Raw genomic sequence first — 21,636 nt, 5'->3', positions numbered from 1 at the left:
GTCACCGAAGTTGTTGTTCTCTGCTATTAGTGACGTCCCATGTCCAGCGAATATTATTCAAACGCCTTTAAGCATTTTCTAAATTGAAACTATACCTATACTATGGGCGGTTGATGAGATAAAGGCCACATTAGCACTTACAGGATACCCTGTATATAGGCTAGCAGAAATACCCGGCGCTCTTCCCGGGTTTTCTTCAATTACTGGGAGGATTGGAAAAGTGACAAACCGCTATAAAGGAATAAACTGTTATAATAACAGAATTAAAGGTGTGACAAACCATTGTAAAGGCATATATTCCCGTCTGAAACGCATTGTTGGAAACCACGGTAACCAAAGTAAACGTTCCGAAAGTGATTGTTGAGGCCCCAAAACCATTGTTGCCCGACAGTTTTTTTGCCCATTTCGGGCATTTGCCCAGCTCTGACGAACTTTTAGAAAGTAGCCTACGGTTCAATCCCGGACCTGTTTGGTATATATGCAAAATCTGGCGACGATCGGTCTAAAACTGTAGATTTGTATAAAGAGCATACATACATACATACATACATACTTTCACATTTATATATAAGATTTCAACTTTTGCATGCATTAATTTTTATATTTTCTTTTTAATTGGTCGCTCTGCACAGGCTTTGGCCTCTTGACGACAAATATTCAAATTAGACAGTTGTTTTTTTGATATTGTATAACTAATTTTGGAAAAATAAATCAGAAATTGAAAGCAATAATTAAGAAAATATCACAAGAATGACACAGTAAGCATAGGAGTGCCCCCCCCCCTCTCTCCAGCGGGATATGATCTAGGGCGGCAAATTTAAGTAAACAAGAATCAAGAAAATTAGACTAGAATGGGAGAAGGGCGGGAAAATTTGTGCAGCCCGCAAGCGGAAAAGCCGTAAATTCACCTCTGTTTAGGATATATTGATTCTTCAAGGCGTTAGAGCAGGGTTCTTCAACCTTTCTTGAGTCACGAGCACTGCCTATGATTATCGTTAACCAAAGAGCACCCTTAACACAATATTGACATGCGCATGTCTTAAATCTGCATAATTCTAACTCTTGAATGTAATTTCAACAGGGTGTTTATCTGAACGACGTTGATAAGTGCTCGCGAGCACAAAATCGGACCACTGAGCACTCTTGGTGTGTTTCAGGGGGAGCACAATGGTGCTCGCCAGCAACAGGTTGAAGATTGGCCGCGTTAGAGTATACTGAAGGCACCGGAGACTGAGAGCGAGACACTAATCCTAAACTCCGTCAGTTAACAGTTTAATTTGCTGTTATTTCTCAACGCTTGTCTTTGGTTCTTTGCCAAGAGAGGGTCTGGTTATAATGTCTCTCGCAGTATCCTCCTCTCTTCTTGCCCAGGATGCGCGTAATCGTTTCGTCAGGAACCGCGTTTTTGTCATCTCTGGAACGAAGGAGAACCGCTGGAGGACAATCAATCTTCTCTCCGGATGAAGACTAAAAGGTATGACTGACGGTGCCGCTGCAATTACCACGAAAAAATTCTGTTATATATATATATATATAAAGCCTCTCTCTCTCTCTCTCTTCAAGAACCATTAATTATAGACCTATGTACGTACTTACATGCTTCTCGCTTTGAAATTGAGAAGCTCTTCTAGAGGAACACTGACCCGATGACAAAAACACAAGGAAAAAATAACTGGAGAAAGAATCTTTATCTTAAGAATGATATGAGGATCGGGGGGAAGTACGTACTTATATAAAAATAAAAAATAACAGCTCCGATGACAGAAGTTACATAACGATGGCATGTTATTTCGAGCATTGCTCGATTCGATGACGAACCTTCGCTTGTCCGATGATCACTTCGCAGTATGGACTCACAATTCCAATCAAAAAAAACTCAGATAAGATTTGAAGAAAACACAGCACGACCTTGTCTTGTAGTGATTGTGTTTTTTTTTTCCTCTTTGAGCCTCTTCAGAAAAGGCTTCTGTGTTTTTTTTGCTGTCTTGGATAAATTAATTAGAGGCTTTGACAGCCCATTGAGCTCCCGCAATGAAACGCCGCTGACAGACGCTAAGTGTGTGTGTGTTTCTGTCTTAACAAAATGTCTGCAAGTGATTACTTTTTTTTTTTTGGTTATCCTTATTCGTAAATCACCACTTCGTCTGATTTTCTTCTATGATTTGACATTTATCTTGATTGATTACCGACTATGGAGCTATGGAGATTGATGACCAGATACAGGGGCGCCGTAAAGCGTTCCGAACCTTTAGATGCTCATCTCGAGCGTTATGTTGGAGATTTTAATTTTTCTGAATCAATTCTGTGGCTCGGACCATTGTGTTCCCCGGGCTCCGACGCCGCTGACCCAGATAGGTAACGATGTCGGTTGAGAGTTTACACAGCTTGCGGGTGCCTTGAGTTCTGGATTGATGGTTTGGTGGTGCTCGGACGTGTACTCGCAAGAATTTCCGAACTCGAGGGTAATGTGGATGCGATTACATATCAGGTGGACGGTATAAAGGACGAGTGCCAAACTAGATTGGGGGCTGTGGTATTTGCTTCAACATGACCTTGTGGGTCGCCAATTATTAAAAATTAGTAATAAAAAGTTTGTTAATTAGCAATTAAAATTTATTAAATAGTAATTGAAATTTGTAATTGATAATACAAATTAATTAAAACATTAAAAAAAATTCTAAAGGAATCGTATAGGGAAGTGAAAGAATAATAAATAAACCTTGATTTTATTAATTCTACCTACCTACCTACCTACCAACCAACCAACCAACCAAGATTTTTATTTATCAACTATAACTGTTAACACATAGAAAAATAATTGAGAATTCTCTTCTGAACGTCTTTTGAACAAATCCAATTCTCATTTAAACTCGCAATTTTCCCGAAAAGTATGTGTTATTAGCTGATTTTTCCTTTGAAGAAATTGGATATTAAAGTCATTCAAGTGTCCTGTAATATCAATAAAGAATGCTAGATATCGCACTCGTGTCTTATCATTATGAAATAAAACACCCCCCTGTTTCATTTCTAGGAATAGTTTTTACCTCGTTTAAAAGCAGAAACAAAATTTTTTCAGAACTTTATGGCAAAGACAGCCAACATATTTCTTTGTAATGAGGTAGCCAGTCGAATTCACACTCCCAGTTTTAAAGAAATGGATGAAGCAAACGCTGCTTGAGGCCTCTGGATATAAGATTATATATAGTCGAATCCCGTTTTAACGAATACCGTTATAGCGAAAAATCTCGTTTTAATGAAAACTTTTCTAATCCCCAAGATAAGTTTACATAGGAACAATGCTAGAACCTGGAATTCCTTTATAACAAAATTACGTTATAACGAAGTGATTTCTCCGGTCTCTTGGAGTTCGTTAAAACGGGATTCGACTGCATTAGTAGTATAGCAGTTATACATATTACAGTAGTTATCATGGCCCCCCACAAGGGGTAGGCTGACAAGGCTCCAGCCCTGAGGGCCGGGACGATTTTCACCATTTTTTGTTTTTTTTACGCTATAAATTCACCATAAAGGGGGCCCGTGGAAGTCTCGTTGGGGGGCCCCGCAAAAGATCCCAGTCTGCGGGGCCCTGTTTCAGGATGTGGGAGCCATAGTAGTTATATCTAATGGATCAGGTGAAGTTTAAAGTGTTCATCACAGGCTTGAGAATACACGCTGCTGCTTATTTCTAACTCTTTACAACAAAGGACCTGCTGATAAATGACACAATGGAAAAATTGTATAATTCAAGAAATTCCTTCAATTTTGTTGTAACGGCTTGAAGCGAAATTTATATTTTTGACAGCCATTGCTGACGTGAAACCACCCTTTCCCACTGCTACGAGTGTGTTCGTAGGAAGTTCATATTTTGCCTCAGTGCACAATTCGATACTGTTAAAGAAAGAGATGCGAACGAGTCGATGTCAGGAAGATGACTATTTATTATATACAGAGAGGACACAATATACAAGCACACACCTGCGCAGATAACTGCAAACGACCGGTTCATGGACATGCAGCGTCATCTATACACATACGTATATATGCAATTAGAAATGTCCTCTCCACTTGTCAATACAAGATTCATTGAAAGACTGAAATGATTACTTATTTCTAATTAATCTTTCCAGCTTTTACTGATGTTTCCTACTTTTCTGATTAACTGTCTCCAAAATAATAATGCATCACTCATATTTATTAAGAATAATATTTAGAAAAAAATTATAATAATACCAAAGCACATTCTAAACAAAATATTGTCGGGAAAACTTGGGGGGAACGCTTAATTGAAGTTTAATATGTAAAAAATCAAGATTTTCACTCAAAAAGTAATAAATTATTCTCTTATAACACAAAACATTAAAACTAAACAGTGCAAATAAACAAAATCTATGATTTGTGGGCTTGATTACCGATTGAACATTTAAAATCGCCATGCTGAAATTTTGTAGAGGGAACGTGTCACAGGGTCTTGTTACTAGATCTCCACTTTTTTGATAAGAAACTGATGAAACATTTAGTTTTCAGACGAAACTTACTAGTCTTGACTCTTCCAGGCTATGTTCAAATTTTGACTTTTCATCAATGTATTGGATTAACAGGTTTGCTGACTTTTTAAAAGGCAAGCTCAACCCACCATTAGCGCGAATAACGTCAAACAACTCTAGACGAGTCACACATAAGGACATTTCAAAAATTTCTTACGTAAAACGGGGCGGCAACGCATAATGCAAAACGTTCACCAACAATGTGTGGAACATTCGAAAAAACATTTCACGACTGAACAAAGTTAAACTTTTTTTATAACTCACTTTTTGTACTCAAAACTACTCAAAAATAAGCCAAACTTTAAGGACGAATTACGAAAATTATTTCCTCTACTCGGAGTTTGGAAAATAACGAACTGAAAAGGAAGAGAACTAAAAATGAATATCAAAAAGAATTTCGTGGTTTCATTCAAACGCAACCGAGTAACAACCTAAGAAAGTTAAGCTTTTCATCACATTTCGGCGAGAGCCCCATCTGAGTGAGTCATTACCCTCCTTTGACCACCGGAATCCCCCCCCCCCCTCCGATGTAAACAAATATCACAAAACAAATATAAGCCCAAGATGCGCGCACCAGACATTTCTCTATACACCCATATATGGATTTTTTCTCCGAAACAAGAACTTCGTTTTTTGTTTTTTCCAGCTAATTTTCCGATTTGGACCACTCTGTGCGGCGTCAGAAATACTATCCTTTGTTGTGGTTTGATGAAAAGAAAACATTTCTAAAAGTTCTTCAGTGATGTTCATATTGTCATCGCAAGCTCGGAAAAACAGAGTCATTTGAGAGTGTTTTGAATACGATATACAGGACAACCCCGTTTATACGATTTTCACATTTATACGACGTTTGGCTTCGGTCGCAATTGGTTCCTGTATGTTACTGTGTGTAAAAGTGATACACCGGTAGGTTATGTATAGCCATAAATCGTCTCGATAAGGAGTTTGATTAAATTTCACTAAATTTATCACTTTTACCGGTGATTATGCATGATTCCCAAATAAAGTCTGATAAATATGGAAAAATTTGTAACCTTTCTTGCCTTCATTAAACCAATTAACTATTTTTACCCGTACATGGTACGTGCACTAGACATATTTTGCAATGAAAAATTTAATTAAATTTGTTATGTTGGCTTTCTTCACACGTATCAACATGAGCAAACAAAACCGACATTACAATTCGGAATCAGCATCCTGGATCATAGCGATTTTCAGTTACTCAAGTAATTAATTGATTGATTATCATATTTACATATACGAGCTTGGTATTATACATAATCACCTTTGAGAATGATGAATGATGAAGTCTCGAATTATGAACAAAAATTCACAAATTGGAGTTTGGAAAAAAATTAGTTTGTCTAATTTTAGTGTCCGCTAACGGGGAGTGAAATACATTAAAGCCCTATTCCACGGGACAGGGGATCCGAAAAGTGTCCGTTAACGGGAGGTGTCCGCTAACGGGGAGTGTCCGTTAAGAGAGGTTCTACTGCAGTTTGCTGATACAGAATAAGGTCACGGTATCGATAGGGCTGTGACATTATACCATTCCGAACATAGACATGGTTTAAGTCATCATCAAGCTCTGTACTATAATCAGAAGATTTGTAGACCCCTCACCTGACGGCCAAATGCGCTTTTTCCTCCTACTATCTATTTATAATATACATAAATAATCACTACCATAGTAAAAAAATTATAGGACATTTCTCGGACCTCTTCAAGAATCTTATTTACCGCAGCAATTTTTTCCTAGAGGACGCCCCGTATCTTTAAAAGTGGAACGTGATCCGCCTTAATCAGAACGATTATGAGGACAACCGTCGCATCAACTCTGGCACGCGCTTGGTATAATAATAATAATACAACATTCTATGCAAGTTTTTAACGATAAAGAAGGTGCCAAGAAATTGGTATTGCTGGCAACATACATATTACCGGGGACAGAGCAAAACGTCTTATAATATCTGCAGGCAAAGCTATATCACAAGGTTGAAAAAAAAACATTATTTCCCCCCTTATCTCTCTCGCAGCAGAATATTATACATCTGTTGTACCCCCCACATGGGTGGCAAGTTTTTTCCCGAGTTTCCCTTCATACCGAGGGGTCCCTTGAAGGGTATCTTAAAGGGGGAAAAAAGTGATTCAAATGATGTAGAAGTTATACCGCAGCATCACACATGTGAGAGCCAAGTCATTTGATACTTCCCTCTTCTTATCTTGTCTACCTGCTGTGCAGATGGCGCGTGGGAACCTTCATTAGGATCCTTTCTTCTACACCCCCCCCCTCCCCCGTTGAACATTAGGCCCTTCATGTGTATCCTCTGACTTCTAGTTTTGAACTGAAAGTCATATTCGGGCTTCATGGGGCATCATTACTAGCTATCGGCATCGAAAAGCTTACTTACTTATTACTACGCGCGCGTCATTATAAAATAAATTGGTGTACTAATGACTGTATTAATACTAATGAATGAGGGAGGATATTATGCGAGAATTCACTGTGATTTGCATAATCAAGTGCGGTATGCAATTGGTGTTGTTACATTGTAGGGGGTTCTCCCACGAGATTATAGCTTGGATGTTTAATTGCAAGAGGCCGAAAAGGCAAATGTGAAGTATTTTGTACGTAAGTACAAATGGGGTACGTGTAAAGTACCTCACCCTCCTACATGGCCCCCACAAGGGGTAGGCTGGCAAGGCTCCAGCCCTGGGGCCAGGGACGATTTTCATTATTTTTTGTTTTTTTCACGCTGTAAATACATCATAAGAGGGCCCGTGAAAGTCTGGTCCGGGGGCCCGCAAAAGATCCCAGCCTAGGGCCCTACTCCAGGATGTGGAGGCCATGTCCTCCTATAATATACAAGTTCCTCAGTGGCGCCAAAGGGAAAGGTTTCTAGTTCGAGCGATTCCAAAGGAGTGACTGACACCAAAAACATTGAATGAATTTGGTGGGAGTTCGCAGGAGCAGCTCGAGAAGAAAAGGAAGTTTTCACCGAGGGGTTAGCGCAGTGTTTCTCAACCTTTTTCAGCTCATGCCTTTTTTAGTCCATATTTATTTTTCGCCCCCCCCCCCATCCAAGAGAGAGAGAGACTCTTCCTACTTGTGAAAAATTGAATTGAATAAAAACTAAATTTATAATGAACCTTAAATTTTTCAAATAAGATCGATCTCTGAAACCTTAGGCTGGATCCAGAATGTGGTTGATTCTCTCTCCCAGTGCATAATTGTGTAGGAACAGAGCAGTCTTAAGAGCATCATGGGGCCCCCGGGCTAAGTGACTTTTCTGAAGTCCTACCAGGTGAATTCTCGAAAATTTCAACTACTTCTCATTTTTCTGAGGTCCTCGGGCCGTGTCCGGGTGGGCCCATGCGTTAAAGCGGCACAGGTCTGTGTGTTGGTTCGTTGAATTGACCGTATTTAATGATCGTCCCGTAAATACGGGACATACGGGACGATCCAACGAACCAACACAATAAATCAATCCTCCCGACACATCATCCTGGGTCTGCATCTACCCTGGACTAGAATTTAGTGAGCTTCCTTCTTGGAAGGAGGGTATGAATGGCAGTCTCAACATCATGGGTCCCCGGGCAAAAAAATGTTATGGAGCCCCCATACTTAAGTGGAAATTACAGTTTACATATTTACATACTTTTTACGTTTGAAAATCAGAGTGGTAGATCTCATTCTGTATTCCTTATGGATATGAGGCCCGGGTCATGCCGACATGAACTGGTAGGTTAAGATGGCCCTCGTTCTATGGACAGCTCTTATGGATTAGGCAAGTAGTCATATTTTTCCAACATATTTCACTTAAAAGCTTTCCTTCACATCTCTCTGTGCTCCCTTCACCATTTCTCGTGGCTGGCTCCCCTTTCATATGATTTTCACCCGTGTCCCTCCCCCCATCTTATAAAATCTTGGGGCCACGAGGAGGCCATATGGCCCCAGGTTGAGAACCACTGGGTTAGCGCACCAACCCCTTGGTGAGATTTTCTTTGTCTGTGCCCTGCATCGGCGTTTATGGTGCTACAGGTAACTGTCCCAACGCCATTCATGGTTTCTCACTGCGCCGATCACTTAGCAATGCATTAAAAGTGAATACTGCCATTTGAATTTTTCAAAATTTCGTTTCTGTGACCGTAACCAAGAGAGCTTCGTTTTTTGTTTGGTCTTCATTTCCGAGGGCACACTCTGAGAAACATCGATATCTTGAATTTCATTCGCATTCATTGATTTTTGTGGCCGCTAGAAGCTCGTATATCGGCAAAATTATTTTACGACCACTCTGTATAGTGATAGGTATATTCAGAAATATGTATATCCCTGTGCCCCTCCCTTCATCATTTCTCGTGGCTGGCTCCCTTTTCATCTGATTTTCACCCGTGGTGCCCCCTTAGAAAATTCTGGGGCCAGAAGTGGTCGGCTCCCCGTATTCGGGGAAGTTACGTTCCGGCGGAGGGGGGGGGACCGCGAATACGGGAAATCTGCGAAACCATAGGGTTTTTTTTTTGCACATCTCATTTATTGAACATCATGAGGGGGTGACGCAGAAGTAGAAGGGAATGTAAAAGAGGGTGCAGCGATGTTTTCTGAAAGAGCATTGTGATTTCTGTTTGCCGTTTCTTCTTCTTCATATCATCAAGTATGTTGGAGTATGTTGACAAGGCTTCCTCTACCAATTTTTCTACACGTGAAGAACGTAGAGGGATCTATGCCATGAAAATAATCTATTGCTGATTTGAACTTGCGAAGCCCTTCCGCTATGTTACTAATGGTGAACTTGTCTGCCACTTCTTGACCTTGATCTTGATCTGGTACCGCTTCAGTTTCACGAGCAGTCAGCTGCATCAATTCCTCCTTGGTCAATGCCTCCGAATTGCTATTAATTAGCTGTTCTCGACTTCTTCTATATCCATATCATTGAATCTTTCTCCACCCACCTGTTTCGCTAATGTGACAATGTCTCTCATAATCTCTTCAGTTGGCTCTGTAGAAATGGTTGGGTCCTGGAGCACACATTGTGGCCAAAGGTTAATCCAACACAAGTTGACTTGCTTCTCTCTTGAGAGCTGCCAAGGCTCTAGTGTTGACAGTAATGGCATTAGCGAAGTGTAATTCTTCCATACCTTCAAGAAATTTTCTGAATTTGCATCTTCTTCCATTGCGTGCACAATCATCTGCATTGCGTGACCTGTATAGTGAGTCTTGAATGCTCACATTGCCCCCCCCCTCCCGATCAAGGGGCTGAATGATAGATGTTATGATTATTAGAAGGCATATAAAGGACTTTCACGCCATCAGCTTTGAACTCATTGACATTTGGGTGTGCGGTACCTCCTGACTTTCGGAACGAAACGCCGTTTAAACCAATCCAGGTAAAGTGTTTTCGTAGGCCAAGCCTTCTTATATTGTTCATTCAAAATACTGGGAGCTTTGACTTATCCTTCCCCTTCGATGCTCGCGAATTCGCAGATTTGAAAATGACCGTGTTTTTTATCATATTCTCATGCGCATTTGCTCAAAACAACATGGTAAGTGTACCTTTATTTTCCTTAAAACCTGAGACTCGTGTTTTTTTTTTTTTTTTTTTTTTTTTTGTGTGATAAATGTTTTTAGGCATCTTCTTCCAAAATAGTGCAGTTTCGTCAGCGTTAAACACCTGCTGAAGTGCATAACTCTTCTCTTTAATAATTTTAAGCAAAGTCTTTGGAAATTTTCTAGCTGCCTCCTAGACGCCAGATGCTTGATCGCCAGTGATTTTGACATTGCGTAATCCGAATCGTAACTTAAACCTATGAAACCAACCTTTACTTGCATAGAATTCTGTAATAGACGTCTAACCAGGCCTTTCCTTTATAGAAGAGTAAAATTTTTTCGCCTTTTCCGTTATAATATTACAATCAATTGGAATACTTTTTTGGTATCAGTCTCGTACCCACAATTATCAGTATCACTAGAAAAATGAGCCATCCTAAACACGCACAACTCAAATTTTGTAAACAAAACACGTGAATGGCGATTGCTGAATGTTGATAAACATTTTTTTCCATTAAAGGAAAAAAAACCGCGAATACGGGAAGTCGACTGTATGTACTACACTACACTGCATATTACAGCTGCCTATGGCACTGGTATTGGTGAGTGAGTATCGGCAAAAATTAATTAAATTTTACAACAAAATATACATTTTCTATATACTGTATATATATTCGGGAGATGTATATTAGAGAGAGAGATATTCGCAGAACGAATGATCCTCTAAAGATCAAGCTCCAGAGAGAGAACAGAAGATCCTTCCCTTACTAAGCTCCAGAATGGAAGATCCTCCCCGTATTAAGAACGGAAGATCTTCTCCGTATATTAAGATCGGAAGATCCTCTCCGTATCAAGAACGAAAGATCCTTTTCGTATCAAGCTCCAGAACGAAAGATCCTTTTCGTATCAAGCTCCAGAACGAAAGATCCTTTTCGTATCAAGCTCCAGAACGGAAGATCCTTTTCGTATCAAGCTCCAGAACGGAAGATCCTTTTCGTATTGAGAACGGAAGATCCTCCCCATATCAAGGTACAGTATGGAAGATCCTGTCCATATCAAAAGGTACAGTACGAAAGATCCTCTCCATATCAAGGTACAGTACGGAAGATACTCTCTATATCAAGAACGGAAAATCCTTTCCGTATCAAGCTCCAGAATGGAAGATCCTCTCCGTATCAAGCTACAGTACAGAAAATCTTCTCCGCATCAAGCTCCAGAACGGAAGATCCTTTCCGTATCAAGTTACTACTACATAACCGTACATGCACCTCGTACACATTCCTCTGCGGAATTTCTAACGAATCGGTACATGCCGGAATGTATGTTCTGAGTGTGCGTATGGCTCTGACATATTTATGTTGTGAGAGTTGCGCTTGATTCGTGTTCTGCTGGTGCTTCCTTCTGATTTCCATATTTTGATGTGAAAATGATAAATGCTTGAATTTTCATGTTATGTACTCATCATGTTGTTGGTTTTCCTGCTCTCTGCGGAGAGACTTTTCATATGGGGGGGGGGGACCGTATGAAGCTCCAAAACGAAATATCCTTTCGCGCGCGGTGTCAAGCTCATACTTAACTCCAACAATGAAATCTATATACAGTATTCCCGCTCAATTCTCGGGTTCATCCTTCTTGTTACGGTACCTCGATTGGATCTTATTTCCCGACAGGTTCGTGTATAAGTTCAAGCTGCAGTTAATTAGGACTTCAAGAAAAGAATAACGACCACCATAATTATCAGGTTAATGACAGACGACGATCCATTTTACTCTTAAACAGAGACGTTCAACCGTTAATTGCAGAGTGTCTCTCGGGAATTCCGACCGAAGGGGAGTTGAGTCTCGAGCCGAAAATAGACCGTTTCCAAGATCATCACCGCCCTTGAGCCCGTAACCTCTAATTACCCAACTAATGACAACTGGAAGACGACAACAAACCGCGATGATGTCTTTATGCACACGCTCACACAGTCTGCGATGCAGGAAGTAAGTTATATCATGCAAATATGTCTTTGACAATAGATTAGCCGTGACGTCACCACCCGCAAGTCCACAGGCAGACAAGGTTTTGCTGCCCTTTTCCCTTATTCTAGTCTAATTTTCTTGACCATTCATTCTTCAAATTTTTCGCCCTGGGGTACAGTCCGCTTAGCTCCCCCACCCTGAAAATATGTTATCTGTCTCAAAGTCGCTCTTTTGGTCACTCACGTGCTTCCACACTCTCTAGATCACTTTTTTCATCCCTCGTCTCTAGATCACTCCTGTACTTATACGCTCTCCACTCTCCGCTGTCATCTTTTGGCCAACCGTATGCTTGTACAATCTCTTGCTCATTCCCATGCTCACAAACTCTCTAGGTCACTCGTTTTGCCGCTCCCTGACCTATACCCCTGGTTCTCTAGCTCACTCTTCGACTATTCATATGCTTGCCCAGTTTTTATGATCACTGGCATGTTGACACAGTGTTTTTGGTCACTCACAGGTTTGCACACCATCTCGGTCACTCACATGTTTGCACGCTCCCTCGCTTCTCCCACCTCTCACGATTACACACTCCTTTTGATAGTTCCCGCGCTTGCACATTGCTTTGGCCACTTACATGCTTGCAAGCCCTCTAGATCACATCTTTTGGTCACTCACATGTTTGCAAGCCCTCTAGGTCACATCTTTTGGTCACTCACATGTTTGCAAGCCCTCTAGGTCATATCTTTTGGTCACTAACATGTTTGCAAGCCCTCTAGGTCACATCTTTTGGTCACTCACATGCTTGCTCACTCCTATGGTTACAGTTTTTTGTGGTCATTCCCATGCTTGCACACTGTTCAGCCAATCCCATGCTCTCACACTGTTTTAATCATTCCCATGCGTGCACACTGTTTCAGTCATTCCCATGCTTGCACACTGTTTCAGTCATTCCCATGCTTGCACACTGTTTTTTGGTCACTTACATGCTTGCACACCCTGTGGATGGATTTGCTCACTAACGCAGTCCCTCGATCTCTAGACAGAGGCATATTTATAGTGTGTTTTCAACCACCCTTCACCCACTCTACTCTAATTTTCTTGACCACTCATTCCTCAAATTTGCCTCAAATGCTCAAATTTTTCCTCAAAATTCCAACTCCACTCTCTCACCTCCTCGCAAATAAGCCTCTACACAACAAGCTTCATTGTATTCAAATCCAGACAGACGTCATTAAGAAAAAGTACAAAAACTAGATTTCAGACGCTCTAAAAAAGCCGACGGACGTCTCGTAAAACGAACGCAACAATGAAGCATCTCATCCCCTCCCCCCCGGTCTTAAAAAAAAAGGAATTAGTAATTCACCAGAGCCCTATGCAGAGGTCATTTCTCTTAACAGTGTATTTCAAGAAAAAGTCGGTTATTTTTAAGCCTCATGATAAAAGTGACCCCTTTGATAACGATTTCAAGCCGATCACGGTGGTGATGATGATGATGATGATCGGCCTACGCGGACGGGCCGCACAAGCCGGAAGTTTTGCGATGGAAATATAAAGACAAGCCTGTGTGTGCGTGTTGTATAAAAATAATAACATTATTTCTCCTTCATTCTTTTTTTTTTAGAATTGAGGGGGGGGGCGTGAACAGTAGGAACTGGTCTTTCAAGTCCTATTAGGAAAGATTATTACAATATATTTCTCTTCAATGCCATTGAGAAATAATGTGCTGTGTTGTTATAAGTGTCGGTCGAGCCATTAGGCCCACAGTGGCTTCATGAGCGGTTTTCCGATCGTTCATAAGAGATGTTTTCGTCATCATGATGATATAGATGGCCAAATTAAAATACAAATGCCACAGCTGGCAAATTGCCCAACGAGTTGGTTGAAAAAAAAGATGCCCATCAAAAATATGGATGTCAAATGTAACCAAAATACAGCAACCCAATATAAAAGCATACATCACGAAAGAATAAAAGTGATACAGTGGATCCCGCTTGTAACGTTTTTAAACAAAAAAAAAAAAGCTGCCATAAAAAACGTTGTAAGCGGGAAAACGCTTTAAACGGAAAATCTTAATGAGAATTATTTGGAATCACGAAAATAAGTCGTTCTAAGCGGGGAAACGTTCTAAATTAGAAAGTTTTTAAGCGGGATCGACTGCAATTAACACTACTATATTATGCACTGCCGTAGAAATGTATATGGTTGTCCTATCCAAGTATGGGTAGCTTCTCGATGATCAACATGAAGAAACTGATCAAAGGAAAAATTTCCCCGAGTTTAACTCATAATTTAGCAAATTAAATTGCCTCCAGCGGGTGACTTAAATTTCATAAATCTATTCCTGTATGTGTTTACAATTTGGTAAATAGGAGCACGAGATGAGTAAACAGGTGTGTATTTATGGGGGGGGGGGGACTCAGCTGGCTATAGCCCAAGGTGGTAAGTTAAGGGGCGGAAAATTTGAGGAATCAGTGGTAAAGAACATTATTAGAAAGGGAAAAGCGTGGTGAAAAGTTTTATTGTGTTGTGTAACAGTAGTAAAACCACAAAGGTTATAACGTCGTGCAGAACAAACGAAAAATGTTTATTTTTCGTCTTGAACCGTAAATGATGATCCAAATGAAATGAAATTCATGCAATGAGATCGTTATTTAGGCCCAAATTACACTATAAAAGTTTGATAAAGGCTCTTTTTTAAAAAAATTGAAAAATCCAACGAATAAGCATATCTGTTAGTTACATTCGAGCAAATGCAACCGATGCCCTTATTGGTTGCATTTTTCAAGTTTTTATAAATGAACTTTTATGAAACTTTTATAGTGTAATCTCGGCCTTAGACTCATGAGGAACATGTTTGTTAGGCCGGGATTGCACTATAAAATTTTGATAAAAGATCTTTTACAAAACTTGAATAAACAACCAGTAAGCCTGTTAGAAATGAATTACCTTTTGGGTAAGACAATACTAGGACAATACATTCCAATATTTTACTAACACTTTAATACTGTTTTGGGTAGATTTCAAGTGTCCTTAGCCACCAAGTATAGTAGGATCTGATCCGCTATCGTTTGCATTTCGAGTGTGGCCCGAAACAGTTTTTTTCTCCCAATGTGGCCCAGAAAACCCAAAGAGAGTCACTCCCGAACAAGTCTTCTTATGATCGGTTCGAGATTTTGATTAGAATTTACCACATTTGGACATTTAAAGCACAATTAAAGTTTTGATATTGATTTTTCTTTTTAAAAAAAATCTGAACACTTACTAGTTAATTAATAAATTACCTTATCTTAGGCAACCAATAAACTCAATAATTCCTCCTAAATAATAATTTCAATTCTATTCAATTACTTAATTGTTTCATTTTGTTACATAAAATACAAGATGAGACAGAAAATCAGCCAAGGGTCTAGAGGCCCATACTGGTTGATACACTGCAAGCTTATAATAAATATTAATGAACACTTACTTATTAGTGAATAACATCAACGAACTAAAACGGAAAAAAGAAAAAAAAACGCAAACGGGGGAATTTAAAAATTAAATTTTCCTGTTGTTCCTTTTTTTTTCTTTTAGTGGTTAATATAAGGGGGGGGGGGAAATCAAATACCAAAACAAACAGATAAACAACATTTGTAGTATTTTTGGCAACACAGCAAGGAGTACAACTATATGAAATATGCATCACATAGTTTTCAGATCAGTACAAATAACAGAATCAATATAATGTTGCAATCTAATAGATTCATAATTTAACTGAGTAAGGCTGGCATTACACTATAAAAGTTTGACAAAAGTCCTTTTATAAAATTAGAAAAATGCAACCGGTAATCGGATCAGTTAAGTTCGCTCGAATGTGACAAATGTGCTTATTGGTTACATGTTTCAAGTTTTATAAAATAATTTTTATCAAACTTTTATAGCGTAATCCCGGGCCTATGGAGCATATGACAGTTCATAAGAAACTCTCAATGTCACTGATTGAAAAAATGTATTGCTTCGTGTGTCTTTTGAAAGGTATTAAATTAGTAATATTAAGGTGGCAAAGAGTTGCAAAATTTTGGGATGAGGTAAGTAAAATGCTTTTTTAGACGGATTTTGTAAAGAAGTAATAGCGAGTATGTATTGTGTTCAATCTACTGTATTTGAGAAACGAGAAAAGCTGACGCAAGGGAAGGATTCCAAGTCTGTGAAAAAGTTGTTTTGAAGGAGTTAAAAAGTCACTTGTGATGAGTCTTGTTGCTCTTTTTTGGGGTTTCATTATTGGTGTAAGATTTGACACGAAGTCGCCACCCCAGATAGCCGAAAAATATAATAGTAGAGAATGAAATAAGGAGTAATAAAGTGTCAACATGAACGAGTGATCTATGTATGGTTTAAGGCAGTGGTTCCCAACCAGAGGTGCGAGATGGAAAAAAAAATTATTGCATGTTCACTGATTATTCAGGAAAATCAAAATTATGAAAAAATTGAATTTTCCAATTTTTAAAAAATATGAATCATACCAATATTTTGACTTCTCATCTTCTGACTTCTGCTCGCAAAAATGTGTCATACGAATTTTGCGTTGTAAAAGCTTCTTTTTCGATTAGCGATCGTATTTGTTTTCCATTTCGGTTTTGAGGAAAAATTACCATTTACCTAAACTAATTTAGGTAATTAATGTACTGTTTGCATTGGTAACTCGTGTTATTTGCATGTTGTGCTTAGATTTGATACACTGTCGTGAACACACATGACAAAATTCTGTGAAGTGTCAAAGAAACATTAATTTATAGTTGCTGAGGCTGGAATGACTAAGTGAAGAACCAATTCAATGAATCTTCTTTTTTCCCCCAAATCTCAAAACAATGTTAAAAAACAGTGGGTTTTTTTAGTTTCGTTTTTGAATTAGTTTTCAAAAAAAAAATTAAGCCAAAATTAAATATTAGCCACACTCGAAAAGACATTAAACATTAAGTAAAATAACTCATAGAAATTAATTATTGGATAATTAATGTAATCAATTACAGAAAAAAAACTGATTTTTTAACAGATAAAAAACGTATTATCCAAGGGGGTGTGAGAAGGTAAGTCGCATTGCTCTGGGGGTGCAGGAAGGAAAAAATTTTAGGAACCACTGGTTCAAAGTAATATAGTTTGTAAATTACATAACGAAGTTTATTTTGCAAATACAGGGTGGGCAAAAAATCCATAGAAACAAAAAATTCACAAAAACTGCAAAAATAACCGAAATAGAAAACGGTTTGCAGGGTTAGTATCGCTAGGTCACGAGAAATTTATTAAGACAGGAGAAAAAATAACCCAAAAACAGCCGCAGATAACGAACAGAATGCCTCCAAATCATTTATTGCAGCAGCATGTGTTCCACATGATTACCACCACAGGGGATAATACATTGCAGGCGAGTCACAAATCCACTATCGGCAGAGTGCAGCAGGTCCACATACACGGTTAACAAAGGTGAACTGGTGTGGATTAGGAGCGCAAGTTCTTATAACCGTCTCATTTGCATATCTCCACCGAAGTCACTCACACCAGCGCCACCTATCGGCTGTTTTTGGTATTTTTCCTAAGCAAAAAAAAATTCCTGTGACCTAGCGTTTGCTAACCCTGCAAACTTGTTTTTATTTCGGCTATATTTCCGTTTTTTATTCATTTTTAAAAGTTCTACGGACTTTTTGTCCACCCTGTATTTTACATAAGTTTTCTATCGAAGGTTATGATTGGTATGAATACCTAGGTATTTAATCGTGGAAACCTGTTCGAGACTCGCAGTTACAAGTATAAATATTTTGATATTTTGGCAGTAATTATTGTGGAATATCAGATTATGGTTGAAATTTAAATTAGCTATAGAAGAGAAGTACATAAACTTCGTTTTTTTTACATTTATTTGTAAATCATTACTGATAAACCAATTATGAATTATCAATAAATCAGTGGATGATCGTCATCAGTTGAATAAAACAGTACTGTGTCATCTGCACATGTGATGATTTCACCAGTTAATTCAATGTTACAAAGTTCATTTATGACTATATTAAATAACAATGGACCCAGGACAGAGCTCTGAAGTACTCCTTTGATTGTTTCCATTGAGATACTATGATGATTTCCAACTTTAAGTATTTGAGATCTATGACCAAGGTAAGAAGCCATTAATTTATGTGCGTTACTTCTGATTCCGAAAATATGTAATTTATTGAGTAAGATTTGACGCTGGACACTCTCAAATGTTTTTTTATGTCCAGGAAAATGGAAATAGTCTTTTTGAATGCATCAATTTTTTCAGCAATATACTTAGTGAATGTCAATAGTGCAGTCTCTGTGTTTCTGTTTGGAAGAAAACCGTATTGCTTAATAAATTAAAAAAATTGCATGTGAGAGGAAGAAAAAAATTATATTTTTAATGATTATTTCAAAAAGCTTTGAAAGTGAACATAAAACTGAAATCGGTCTAAAGCTGTTGAGGCCATTTGGATCACCATTTTTATGAACTGAACAAAGTTACCACTGCTAATTTTAATGATACAAGAAATTCGCCATTTACAATACAATAATTTATTAAGTCGGAGAGTACGTATTACTAGGGAGTATCTGCAAAACTTTCGAGTTTAAAGTATCTGAGGAAGACCCAGTTGCAGGTAAAGTCTTAATAATTTTTGAAATTTCTTCCGGAAAAGTTGGAGTGAGGTAGATTCAGTTGACTATGTTTGAGTGGATATAGTGTGTAATCATCATTCATATTAATATTGAATGGTGAAATGTTAACAAAGTGGGCATTAAAATTTTGTGCGAGGACGTTGATATCACAGTTTGTTGGTAATGAATTGTGATTATTATCTTTGAATATTATTTCATCCAATAACTTCTAGCGTTTTTTAGATGTGTTACATTTCGAAAATTGTTCGGAGTAATAATTATTTTTAGCAATTCTAATTTGGGACTTGACCATTCGAGCAACATTTTTATAAGCTATATTTATTGAAACATCAATTTCACGATTTTTCGTATAGTTTTTGTTTTATTTTTGTAAGTTGTTTTAGTTCGAGTGAGATCCAAGGTTTCTGTTTGATTTTATATTTTGTGTGGTTGACGTATTTAACATGGTTGTGAACAATCGTTTCAAGTTTGGATACGAATTCATCGAACAAGTTACTGGGGTCAGTAGCATTTGATGAAAATGTATAGTTTTGAAGATACCTGATTAGCTTGTTATTAATTTTAGTTCGTGACAATTACTAATTACACCAATATTACTGAATAATAATTTGCAGAGTATAGGGTTATGATCCGTTAGATCGATGGAAAAAATAGATGAATAAATATTAGTAATTATTGGGAAATGGCGCAAGAAAATATGATCAAGACACGTTTCTGATTGGGATCTGGTTATATTTTGAATCAACGGTTGAAATCCCAAACTACATAGATAGTCCATATATTCAATACAAATAATCGATTCAGTATTCAGGAGGTCAATATTTTTTGATGCCACCAATGATCATTACATTTTTACATTTGATATCATTTAAAACTAGCAGAAACACCCGGCTGTGAGAGGATTGAAAAAGTGGCAAACCATTATAAAGGAATAAACTATAATACTGGCACACACACATTGTTGACGAAGAGGCAAACCATTGTAAAACATATGCACGTCTCAAACGCATTGTTGGGGACCACGGTATAACCAAAGCAAACATTCCGAAAGTCATTATTAAGGCCGAAAAACCATTGTTGCCCGTCGGTTTTTCACCCATTTCGGGCACTTGCCCAGCTCTGACGAAATTTTACGGTTCAATCCCGGTCCTGTTTGGTATATATCAGTGATTCCCACCATGGACGTCAACGCTCCCTAGGGGGCGATGGAATGTTCCAGGGTGGCGGTAGAAGCCAGAATCCTATCAATTAGATTGCGTTGGGGGCGATGGGAAAAAAAATTGTTGGAGAAGGGGCGATGGGACTAAAAAGGTTGGGAAACTCTGGTATATATGCAAAATATATGCAAAATTTGGCGACGATCGGTCGAAAATTGTAGATTTGTATAAAGAACAGACATACATACTTTTACATTTATATTAAGTTTCAATTCATTGATAAATTCCGTTACTGTAAATGAGTGGGATCTGTAAATAGAGAGATAAAATGGTCAAGTTTACAGACGGTTCTACTAGGGCTATCATTTCAGAGCAGTGTGCATGGCAATGCCGCCTGAACTTATATTGACGACAACATGAAAATAGTTTAAATCCGGGAATGTTAAGCAATTTTGTTTCATAATCAAAAATCCATACCTCAGACCAGGGCCGTCTTAAGAGTATCATGGGCCCTCGGGCCAATTGATTTTTCTGAGGCCCTACCAAAAAAACTTCTCGAAAATTTCAACCAGATTTCATTTTTGTGAGGCCCCTCTTCGCTTGAGGCCCCCGGGCAGGGCCGTCTTAAGAGTATCATGGGCCCCCGGGCCAAGTGGTTTTTCGGAGGCCCTACCTGGTAAATCCTAGAAAATTTCAACTGGATCTCATTTTTGTGAGGCCTCTCTTCTCTTGAGGCCCCCGGGCCGTGCACGGGTGGGCCCATTCCTTAAGACGGCACAGCCTCGGACAAGATAATAGCATTTCTAGTTTAATGTTACCACCCAAAGTAGTTAACAATTTATCGAAATTTGTTTTTATTATCGAAATAAAGAGTATGGAATATTATTATTGCTGGAGGAAGAGAAATTTATTTGGTATTGAATTGAATGGCATAACTTCTTCAAAACTATCATTCCATTCAATTTTTTTGTGAATTGTTATTAATAAACGTTTTCCATCGAATAAATATTAGAAAGAAAATTGTATAAATTTTTATGAATAATTGAGTTGTCAAAATATTTTTATCAAAAACTCACCGGACTTTTTTTTTCTATTGACGACACGTCAAAATCCAAATCGACGCTGCATGATTTTATTTTATACAGTTACCGTCGAAGATGCGGAAGAGGAATGAATGATCTCCCCGGCTTCTTTCTAGATTCTCAAAAAACTTCCAAGCTCATCTGATATTTTCATTTAGTAGCAACGCCATCTTTTGAGCAAAAACAGAAGAACTACGAGAAGAAATTCCATCCATAATTTTTTTTTCCAATAACGATTTCCATTATATTTTTGTAAATTCCCGTAAAGATTTGACGCTAATTTGATGCTTTAAATAATTTTTGTGCTTTTAATTCAGCAAATGTTTCAAATCGAATAACTTGTACCTTATCTGAAAGATAATATATTAGATATAATGAAATGCTTTATCATTTATTGTGAATTATAACCGCACTTAAATTGTACTTGCCGCGTTGAAAAACTGTCAACGCAAGAATAAAATGACCCTGGACCAAGACTACCCTCTCTCACCAAATCAGCCCAACAAGTGGCGTTGACACCTACCTTCTCTGAGCCAAAGTATGACCATTTTTAGTGCATAATTATAGTGACTCATGATAATTCTCTTTCAGTTGTAGATATGGCATTTGCCTGCAATAATCTGTTAAACGAGCTTAGAGTCCCGATTTTGACTAAATTTTTACACATACAGCTACGCACAC

General features: G+C 38.3%; 1 protein-coding gene across 2 annotated transcripts in view; it reads right to left on the bottom strand.

The window, feature by feature from the left end:
* The window catches only part of LOC149078405 (uncharacterized), a 76,851-nt gene extending 55,774 nt beyond the window's left edge, over positions 1 to 21,077 (bottom strand). For both annotated transcript variants that reach the window (XM_089242061.1, XM_089242062.1), the window contains exon 1: positions 20,950 to 21,077. The gene's annotated coding sequence lies outside the window, so the exon portion shown is untranslated. The remainder of the gene's footprint in view (positions 1 to 20,949) is intronic.
* Positions 21,078 to 21,636: the final 559 nt, after the last annotated feature.

Source organism: Pholcus phalangioides, unplaced genomic scaffold, assembly GCF_987345545.1.
Source record: "Pholcus phalangioides strain wild (caught in Gottingen) unplaced genomic scaffold, Ppha-v1.0 ptg000014l_1, whole genome shotgun sequence".
Lineage (NCBI taxonomy): Eukaryota > Metazoa > Arthropoda > Arachnida > Araneae > Pholcidae > Pholcus > Pholcus phalangioides.
This window is presented reverse-complemented; position numbering and strand designations above follow the sequence as displayed.